General features: G+C 48.4%; 1 long non-coding RNA gene across 1 annotated transcript; it reads left to right on the forward strand.

The window, feature by feature from the left end:
- The first annotated feature begins 1,185 nt into the window (after window positions 1–1,185).
- LOC141932676 (uncharacterized) lies at window positions 1,186–6,166 on the forward strand. Its single transcript, XR_012625882.1, has 2 exons — window positions 1,186–1,495; window positions 5,809–6,166. It is a non-coding gene; the product is annotated as an uncharacterized LOC141932676 (long non-coding RNA).
- The last annotated feature ends 4,557 nt before the right edge of the window (window positions 6,167–10,723 follow it).

Genomic DNA, 10,723 nt, shown 5'->3' on the forward strand with positions numbered 1-10,723 from the left:
CTGGGGTGTGTGGTGATGCATTTTGGTATTTAGCAGGGTGCCTGAAATAACAAAGATTGCCCCAGGGAGACGTAGCTCTGGGGAGCGGTGCTTCAGCAGGTTACGTCCACTCACCTCTCTGATTGCCCCCCGAGTAAGTCTGTCCTCCCTTCCAAAGGCTGCTATTTGATCATCCTCTCTGTCAGGGGCTGGGTTGCAGCCATGACATTTAAAGGCAAAACTCAGCGAGGGAAGATAAAGCAGGAAAAATAATAAACTTTTGCAACTTCTACCTGTTATGGTTCTTCCTCAGATGACCCAGCGCATCTCCCCTGCGGGCAGAGCAGCAGCTGGCCCAAGACCGCTGGCAACCAGCCTGTGAGCCCAGGCAAGCCCTGGCCCCTCCATCCCGGGTGTGGTTGGGGATGAGTGTGTGGATGTCCCCATCCCCAGTGAGCTGCAGACTTACTTTGGTGGTGGCTGCGGGGGGCTGCCTGCGCCAGGCGGGGTGGTGGCTCCTGGTGCTCCCGGCTGCACAGGGTCCTCATCTTCCTGGCCACATAGCGGCAGGCTGGCAGGAAAAGGGGAGATCTGTCTGCTCTCTGCAGCAATGAAAAACACCAGCCACCCTGAAACCACCCCCCCCAGAGAGCCCAGAGCAGGACCTGTTTATGAGCTGGGGATCCTCGCAGAGGAGGATCGGCTGGGGGCTGCGCTGGACCGTGTTGGGTTATGGCCAAAAGTAACAGAGGAAACGGAGGGGACTGGATTTAATGGGCTAAAAGGGAGTTACTGTGTCTGGTGTCCTGGCTGTGTTTCAAACCACTCCAGCCTTTCTCCCCCCACAAGCCAAGGCCATAAAATACGCAGAGTATTTACCGTGCAGAAATCCCTCCAAGCTCTCTCGCCTCAAACGAGAGGTTTCCTTACCGTTGATAATTACTCAAACCATTTTCTCCTGGGCTCAGCAAAGCTGTCCTTTCCAGCCAGCCTGTCTCCTCCTCTCGCAGTCAGCTCTGCAGTGGTTTTATTTCTTTACAGCCTGGCTTCCTCCTGCCTTCCCTCCCGCAGGGACGTTGCTCCAGTAGCACCGGGTCAGGGTGGGAGGCAGGCTCAGCCTGGCGCTGCCTCCAGGCAGGGCTCTACGTGCTGGGCGTGGGATCCCTGCACCTCCCGGAAAAGGGGAAAGCGCTCGAGCAGCGGCACTGAGGTTTGAGCCAACCCTGTTGGAAAGGTGGCTTGGCCTTGGCTGCACGAGCTGCTGCTGGTGCTTTGTGGCTGATGGAGGACGTGGGTTTGAGCTGTGGGGAGGTGAACCTTGTGCTGGGATCTCTGAGTGGAGCTGGAGAGGATTGCTGCAGCGTGCACTTTGCTTGTGTGGAGCAGGGGTGAAGAAGGGGACATTTCTTCTCCTTTCCTGCTGCTGTCTGAACACTGCAGGGATGAGAATGTCCTTCCCTCCCCCAGCCAGACCTTCAAACCCTCTTATACCACGTCCTGTTGTATGCAGGGGAAGGTAAGGGTGACATGCCTTGCAGACAAGATGTAGACAGCATTGGCCTTGGTTTCTCCAGGGTCTTTCCCTCATACCACCTCCAGAGCACTGCTTGATTTTTGTCCTTGGGGTCACTGCAGTCAGTTACTAAAGAAATGCAGGTTCTGTGTATCCTTTGCAAAACCTTGCTGTTGTTTTTGTTTGGTATGTATTCCATAATCTCTAAGCCAGGTGAACTCTGAAAGCTTCTGCTTTGCCCATTGACCAGGGCAATGTGCTTCCTGTCTCCAAATCAAGCGCTCACGGGCTCGGGCAGATCGGACTTTGGTTTCAGTGGCCTTGCCTTAGGATTATATAAGGTTGGCCAGAGACGTGGTTGATGGAGTGCAGGAATTGCACCTCACTGCAAGTCAGCAGCTTGGGCTGCTGTAGAAGAAAGTGCAAGATCAGTGTGTGAGAGAGAGGAGCTAATGTCGCTCCACGCTGCCCTTGGTCTTGTTCTGGTGTTCCAAGCTGGGAGATTTGAGTAAGCTCTGATGCACTGGGCTGAAAACTGTAAAATGCAGCATAGGAACCTTTAGTTCGGCTGGTTCCTGTCGTGCTGCTGTGTGACGTTAGTGAAAGGCAAAGGCTTGAACAGACGTGAAGAATGACCTCTGCTCTAAACCATAGAGGACTCCCTATCACATCATCATATGTCGTTGAAGCCTGCAGGAGTATGTGATGCAAGATTTGTAGCTGTTTCAAAAAAAAAAAAAAAAAAAATCAAGATAACCCAAACCCTGAGCATTCCCCTCTAGTCCTCTCTCCCCAGTCCTCTCTGGAGGACCCATCTTTCCATTTCAGAGAAAACCTCACCAGGACAAGGGGAATGATTGCACCACCGCCTTGTGCTTTAACCAGTAGTGAAGGCGGCTGGAGGAGGAAACTGCTCTTTTGAGGCTTTGCTTTCAATTGTTTGGTTTCCCCCGTGTTTCAGGTGGGTGTTACCCTTTGCCAAACGTGCACCGCAGAGCTGCCGCCTCGGGTTTGCAGATGCATCCCTCTAGATGGTGCTAAGCTAAAGAGAAAAGGCGGGTGGCGAGAGGCCTTGGAGGAGAGGTTGTCCTGCAGTGAACTGCCTCGGAACATCTGGCGCTGGCCGAGGTCTCCTGGGCCAGGAGAACATCTCCCTGCTCCCAGCCAGGCACCCATGCCTTCGTACAGGCGCTCGTTGTGTCTACTTGGCAGCAAACACTTCTCAGGCCCTTCTTCCACTTCATAGTTCCCCTGCTGATGTGTGAGACTCCACAAATGCATCATGATTTTAATCAGCACATCTGCTCCTACCCATGCACTAAATCAGACAAGTTGATTTTTAATGGCAAAAATCCATCTTAGCTATTTTTTTCACTTCAACCAGTTTTACTGAGCAGCACAACTAAGACTGAGTCCTCTGCTATCCCATGCATCATTAGCCACAATCTTAACCAAATTCAAGCATAGATAATGTATGATTTACTGATGTGGGCGATCCAGAGAGAATTCAGCCTGACTGCCAGAGAACAGAAAGGATCATTGAGGATTAGCAGTGAAGGGGAAGTCTTTTAGATCAACAGCTGAACAGATTTTACCTTGGAGTCACAGATGGGCAGTAAATAAGCTATTGAAAGAGAGCTATTGTTAGAAGAGACTTTTAAAAAAGAATATCCACATTGAGGTCTGCTTTTCTTCCCACTAAGTACAAACAGGGGGAGAGCAACTCTATTAACCCCAGCAGCAGAACAGCACCGTACTGATGCAATGCTGCTGGGGGAGGAGAACTGAGCTTCTCTCCCCATGCCTTGCTCTGCAGAGGAAAAAGATGTTTGTATGCACTGATGGTATCAAGGCACAAGCTGCTGGTTTTGGTAGGGCTGCACAAGGCAGCTCTTTGGCACAGGCAGGCTTAGCTTGACTGGAGCCGAGGAGCGTTCAGTTCCCACCCAGGTGCGTGATCTGGAGAGCAACACGAGAAGTGAGTCTTGGTGTCGGCGCTGTTCCTGTGCAATTAGTTCTGGCTGCGGCCCCAATATCCCCGCTTCTCTCAGTCATGGAGAGAGGCTGTTACAGGTTTTATTTACTCCCCAATCTAGATTTGTTGGCCTGAGCTTTGAATGTGTTTCTACTGATACAGCAGAGAAAGACTGCTTTTGCCAAGTTTTTCTTCCAAGAATGGCTCAGCTCCATTCGTGATGAGCCCATAAACTGGATTAAGAGCTCAGGGACAGATTTTCTAGTATTTGAAACCCATAATCTGAGCTGGGCTTTCAGAACAGCTCATTCCCCTTGTAAACAGCAAATTACGATCATAAGTGCTCAGCACTTTGCAGTTTATATCAGGCTACTTGAGGCCATGTTTTCTGTAAAGCACAGCACCCAGTGCTCCAGGATCTTGGTGAAAGCAGAGCAGTTATCTGAGTGCTGAGGTGAGACCTGAGCTTTTCTGAAGATGAGACTGCTCAGCCTTGTGATTCTCCTCAAGAAGTGCAAGCACCTCTAAAAAATTAGTCGTCAAATTAATCCATGGGCTGCAGACAACCTATCATCCATTAAAACCATGACCACAGAGCATTAACTTGTGAAGTTAATAAGGGACCTCATCTCCAGCCATCAGTCTGACTCAGTTTCAGAGCATCTCTGCTGTAGCCACCTCCATGACCTAGTTCTGTAGATAGACCTGAAGACACCTCTAGTGAGAATGAAACTAGAGCTGTCACAAGGAGTGATGTGGCCATAGGCAAATGCCCACTATTTTCCCAGTTTTGTTGGTGGATTTTGCCCTCAGCCCTGCTACAGTTGTCCTTCTCCCAGTACTTCAGCTTAGCTCCACAGTTGCACCTTTCTTTGAACACCTTGTTTAGGAGGAAATAAGCTGGGCAAGATGGGCTTAGGGGTCTGGTCCAATTCAGAAGAAAGGAAGGGTGACATTTGGTACCCAGGGGGCTGGGTCACTGCAAACTGGATGAGCATCATGGCCGCTGCTCTGGAGCAGCTCAGCAGGCTGCAGGGCAGCAAGGAGGCAAAATGCGCTTCTGTAAACATGGTTCTGCTGCTGTTTACTTAAGTGCTGAAAAACAACCACAGGCAGACTGATGCACTGTGTTGGAAAACCTCATTGGCGTCAGGAGGAGTCAAGGCATAAGCAAAATGCCAGTAAGTCCAAACAAGGCTTTCCTCCAGAGGGGACGGAGGGGTCTTGGTGCACAGGAGCCGGTGAGACTCTTGCGATGGCAATTATTCGTGACTGTGGATAACAAGAAAGGGAAAAGCTTTTTTGGAGCCAAAGTTGGCATTGTGTTTTTCCAAATGCTTTGGTCTTGGCATTGATGGTGGGGAATTCCTGTTGAATCAAGCATTCCTCAGGTGGGACTGGCTCTTGTCACCTCAGTGACCTCATTGCTGTGGCATGATGCTCATTTCTGCTGGCGGGCCCATGCCACTGGCCCAGCCCAGGTCTTCCTCTCTGACCTGGATGCAACCATTGCAAAAAGCATATTTCTGAATAATTAGTCCTGACATTTGCAAGTCTGAGGAGCGATGAAGGTGACTGCAAGCCTTTCATGGCAAAACACCCCCAAAATTGTTTAACTGTGGCTTTCCCAGCCCTTGGCAAGGTGACATCCTTGCTGAGAGGGAAGAGCGACACCAATGCAACTCAGAAATTGATAACCATGACATAGAAAGTGCTCAGCCATCGTGGGGAGGGTTTCAGGAGTATGGGGGGCTAGTAAGAGCCCCAGGGAGAGACAGTGCATTGGTTTGTCCCCCATGGAGCAAGGGCAGATGGGTGACAGCAATGCCAGCCCAGCTTGGCTCATCCCCAGGCACTCTGAGCAAATACCTGCAGCAGAGCCAAGGAAGGAGAACCCTCAGGGTGTATTTCATCTCCTGTTGTTTGCTAATCATTTCAATGGCATGGGAGCCATCACCTGGCCTGGCCTTGCTGCGGTTATCATTCTCGACTGGGCATTTCTAGCAATTATTGGCAACCTCTGAAGAAAAAGTATTTTGAGATAATTTGCTTACAAAGCACAGAATAAAGATCACTGTCCTCTGCACCTTCTCTGGATGCACATAAATGAGTGAACATGCAAGTCAGAGCTGCAAGGACTCATGCACATCTTCAGGAGCCTGCTGCCATGTAGGGCAGCCTTAAAATCCCATATTAAAACAGGCACACATGTAAAACAGTGCCCTGCTGAAACTGGATATATCCGCTTCCTTCTTAGCCACACAGCCAGATGTCAGAAAGGCTGTTATGTTACCCAATTTGCTCTTGAGAAATGCTATTTGGTTGTCTCTTTCCATTGCAGTGTCCTCAGAGGGTTCACGCAGAGGCTGTTCAGCCTTTTGATGTTGCATCTTCCTGACCATCCATGCGCCACTTCGCTTTACTGGATGATCAGCTCATCTCTCCCTTTCCTCTGACCCCCAGGTCACCACTGTCTTCAAGGAGATTTTGGGATGGCTGTTAGTGTTTCAGAGTCTTTGACCCATTCAGTACAAAGAGTGTTCAATACTGCCAAATATTTGATGCGTTTTTGTTTTTTTTTTTAAAATGTATACAATCTCTATTTTGTGCTGTATTCCTGCCTCACTGCTGGGCAGCTGCTGAGAATTAAGCTTGTTTTTTTTCTCTGAAGACTGAAACAGTAAAGATATCTAATACTGTAGCTTTCCCTGTGGCTCTCGGTGTTTCCTTTCCTTCTCCTCTTAGTTCTTATGAATGTAGAAAACTCTTTTTTGCCTCTCTTAACCCTTTTTATCTACATCTCAGTTTGCATCTCAGCATTTGAGTTTATCACTAAATACCCGTGCCACTCTTAGACGGTATTTACCCATATATCCTCATTTCTAGGTGTTGTATTGCTCACTCTGATTTTCTGAAAGACTTCTTGTTGCAACTATGCTGGTTCTTCATGACACTTTCTATTTTTCTGCATGGGGAGGATTTGCTATTGTGCCTTTATTTTTCTTTTACAAGCTGCCCACTCTTCTGTTCCTCTTTGATTACTTTCTGGTTTCAGATTTTCAGTCAGTTCATGTTATGAACTGAAACTAAAACTGACTGCTCACATGATCTGAAACAAATAAGAAGTGTAAGTTTGCCTCATTTCTAAAAGCTGTGGTTGTATTCTTCACTCAGTGTGGGCATCAGTGCAACTACACCGGTATGCACCAGTCCCCAGGCTGGATTTAGTGGGATTTGGGAGAGCGAGGGAGCGTCTGTTCCTCTGTAGCTGGGTTGGCAGGTTCTGCCTGGGGCACGCCATGGCAGGGTGTGATGCAGACGCTCTTCCTCCCTCCCTGCTGTCATCCAGGTTCACCTATCACAAGGAATGAGAGCTCCTGACTTCAAGAGATGAACTATTTTTGACTGAAGCCAAAAGTAGTATCAGGATCCTTAAATATTCAAGCAGAAAGTATTTATGCACAATCCTTGGATATTGCCGCTACGTTTGCAGAGGGTCTCACGTGATGCAGTTTTTTATTAGGAAAGAATCACATCTGCGGTTAAATCATGCTACAGTGCTCTAGGGCAGCCAAATGAGAAAAGGATGTTTGGCTCACCACTGAGTATTCTGACTTTTGGTTTTTTTGTGACCCGAGATTCATTTCCAATGATAAACCATGGCTCATAATGCACGGCAGAGCTTCCAGTAATATAAGAGAGACTACAGAAGCAGGATGGAAAGGGAAGTGTCTCGCCTGACAACAGTCTGTGTTGTTATGTGGTTGGACCACAGATTTTAAAATTTTTTTTCGGGCTGAAACAATGAGAAAGCCGCATCAAGAGCCATCAGTGATAGCAATAATGAATGGCTGCACTCTTCCTTTGAGTATTTGAAGCTCTTGGTTTTTCTTTACGCCCAGGGCCACGCGGTCTGGTGGTTAGGGCATAGGTCAGGTGAGACAGGAGACATCTGGGCTGCAAATAAGAAACGCTGGGGTATTCTTGCTGAGACAAGGAATTCCCTCTGGGTCGGGCTGTTGTGTTTAAATAACCAGTTATTATTTACATGAAACAGTATTTAAATCCTTCTTCTCACCTGAGTGAAACCATTGCTTTGTTTATTACTCAGGTTTAGGACATGTTTAGTCAGGGACCAGAGAAAGTTTAATCAGTGTGGGGTGAACTGCGCTTTGCTGAGCCCTGCTTCACCGTCACAAGGAGCTGCGAGGAAATTGGTGCCGAAGGATTTATTAGGTGCAGGATAGACCAAAGCAGTGTTTGGCTGTTGGCTCAGTTCCTGCTTTTAGGTTAGGAAAAAAAAAGCCACTGTCCTCCTATTAATAAGCTCCATCATTTGGTCAATATTGCCCAGCATACCTCATGTGCTGGGCATAATGCAAGAACTGATGCATCAGCTTCAGGGTGCATTTTGCTTAACACTCTTTGTTGTGGTGGGAGAATACTAGAAAGCCTCAAAAGTCATTTCCTGAAGGAGAAAATAACCCACTAGAATCCCCATTCATGAGGAATTTTCCACTAGGTGATCTTTAGATGAAAAGTTGGGGGAGAAGTTGTAGCACTGAGGTCTTTGGTGGTTTCTGATCAGATTTTGTCCAGTACCTTGAAAGGGGATGGTACAAAAACTTGGTCACTAACTAGGGTGCTAAACTATACCCCTGCTAGTGACAGTAATAAATGTGACTGACTTCAAGGGAGCTACATCAGCTTGCAACCACTGATGGTGTGGTCTGTCAGCTTTGGGAGCAAATTAAGTAAGAACGGTTGCCACTAACTTAGAGAGGGGTGAGGTTTTTAGAGCAGGCCAGGGATTTAGCAGTTAATGTTAATGGAACATTTATAGAAAAATTTCTCTGGGCTGCTTTACAAATCAGCCCAGGGTGGCTGTAGGCCAGGCTGTTGACTGCATAGACCTGATGTGACTTTTACTCATAGTAGTTTTAAGTCTCCAGCCTCAGCTCCCTTGACTTTAATATGGTCAGCCTGGATTTACAGCACTGTTAGCGGGGCTGAAATCAAGTTTTCTGTGCCTATTAGAGGGTGAAATTGATGTCTTTGCAAAGAGCCCAGCCAGCCAAAGCTTCTGCAATACTGAAATCTCTGAGTGGATGGAGAGAGGGATTTTCAGAACTGCCTAACAGACTTCCAGTGGGACTTATGTTGTGTGTTGTGAGGCTTTGAAAATCCTAAACAAAGGCCTGACTAACCCCTCTAAGGCAAGCTGCTTTCAAGTGACTCATTAGCCTTAGTGTAGGGAGGTTAAGTTGACTAAACCACTTTCTAAATTCGGTTGGGTAAATCAGCATCCCTTTTCACCCGGGGAAGTGGCAGTAGGAGACGGGTCCTTGAGCAAAGCAGTGGGGCAGAAGCTGCTCCCACTCGGGTGCACGTTCAGCACGTGGCATCACAGAGGGGACCTGGGGAAAGGGAGAACTCTCAGCCGAGTTGTCCTCATCACTGGGAATCCCGCAGTGCCTGAAACCAAAAGGCTGACTGCAGGAAAGCTGTTTCTTGTCAGATGTTCTGCTTAACCAGAATTGGGAAGTACTGAAAAGTCACAACTCAGAGGCTCTGCAGAGATTTCGGATGGAACACAGATAAGCAGCGACAAGACTGAGTATGACCATGGAGATGAGACCTGATGCTTGCCTGCTCCCTGCTGTGCGCAGTCACTCGCCTCTTTGCAAAAGTTGAGTGCAATGCTGTGCATGGAGGTGGCGATGGGTCTTGCAAAAGGGGTGGCCAAAATGGCTTGTGATGCTTGTCTCAGCTGAAGCTTTGTGGTGTGAGGCCGACCCCAGTCAGAGAAAACAGGACCTCTTGTTGCTACATGAGAAAGGTTGGACTGAGCAAGAGTCATGCTTTGCTTGTCTGAGCCAGGGCAGGAAATCGGGATTAATTGAGACCCCAAGGCATGCATCGGTCCTGGCTGGTCACGAGAACAGGGAACACAGCGCTGCTGCTCCAGATCACTGAGGAGCAGCTGGTGAGTCAAAGCCAGCTCGACTCTGCACTTGCTCTCCCCGTTGCACGGCAGAAGTTCCTTTGCAGGTAACAGCAGCCGATGGTGCCCGTACTACCTCTGCAGCAGTTTCTGGGATGGGGTGATAGAGCCAGGACATTCTGCCTGATCCTGAAATCTACTCCTCATGTCCCTGAGTAAAGTGTTCCTAAGAAAAATGGATTAATAATTATTGAGGGGTAATGAGAAGAAATCAAGCAGAGATTTTCACGCTGCACAGCAGATGCTGTCTCTGTAGGTCCAACCCAGCGAACAGTCTAACGGACACAGCTGAAATCTCACCGCTAATTGTGGCAAGATGAGTGAAAAGACTGAGATGTGTGCTGTGAGATGTCCTGTCCTATTTGGGGCTGGGCTGCACTTGGTCTGTCCCAGGTCTGTGATTTATCATCACAGGATAATTCCTCTTGCACATTCAAACATCCCAAGCAAAATTTTTCATCCAGCCTCTCTGCTATCTGATTTCCATGTCAAAGAATTTCTTCAAAACCAGCTTCCCCAGACAGGGGTAAGGGAATACAGGGGTAAAAGATCTTCAGGAGTCACCCCTATAAGGGCCAGATGATGTCTCCTGGCATAAAGAAATGCCAGAAGGCCTCTTCCACCTGGCACAGTCTGGCGATGCACAAGTCGGTGCAGGACCGGTGCTCTGTAGGTAACCTGAGGCTGTCCTGCCAACCGTGCTCAGCGCTTCTCGTGGAGCCACACAGCACCCCTGCAGAACCAACCCTCCTTTTTAATCCTTGCTCTTCTCCTTCACCATGAGACAAGCCAGACATGGAGGACGTGACAAATCATGTGGGAGGTTTCCTAAACAGGCACAACAGTTGGGTGCCCGGGGTAGGGCAGGAGATACCAGCTCCACTCCTGGCTCTGCTCTCGTTGTGCTCTTACGCAAGTGGCTTCATTTCTCCATTTCCTTCACATCTGATTAGCTAAGGCATTTTTCTGGGCAGGGACTGCTCTTTGTTTTGTTTGGGCTAAGCACTCCCTGTGAGAGAGGCTGGAGGAAGCTGATGGGATGAAAAAATGCCACACGTCGCAGCTCTGGGTGCTAGCAAGAGAAAATGGATAAGACAGGACTCAGGAGAGGGAAAGAGGGCACAGATGGGAGTTAAATGGCTGATGTGGCCTGGGCTGTTATAGGTTTTGTCAAAAGAGAGTCTCAAGAAATTATTAATTTTTTTTTTTAACGTACTAGTAAAGATGCATCGATACCAGGAAAATGTTATTT

This window comes from Strix aluco, chromosome 20, assembly GCF_031877795.1.
Source record: "Strix aluco isolate bStrAlu1 chromosome 20, bStrAlu1.hap1, whole genome shotgun sequence".
NCBI classification, from domain to species: Eukaryota; Metazoa; Chordata; class Aves; order Strigiformes; family Strigidae; genus Strix; species Strix aluco.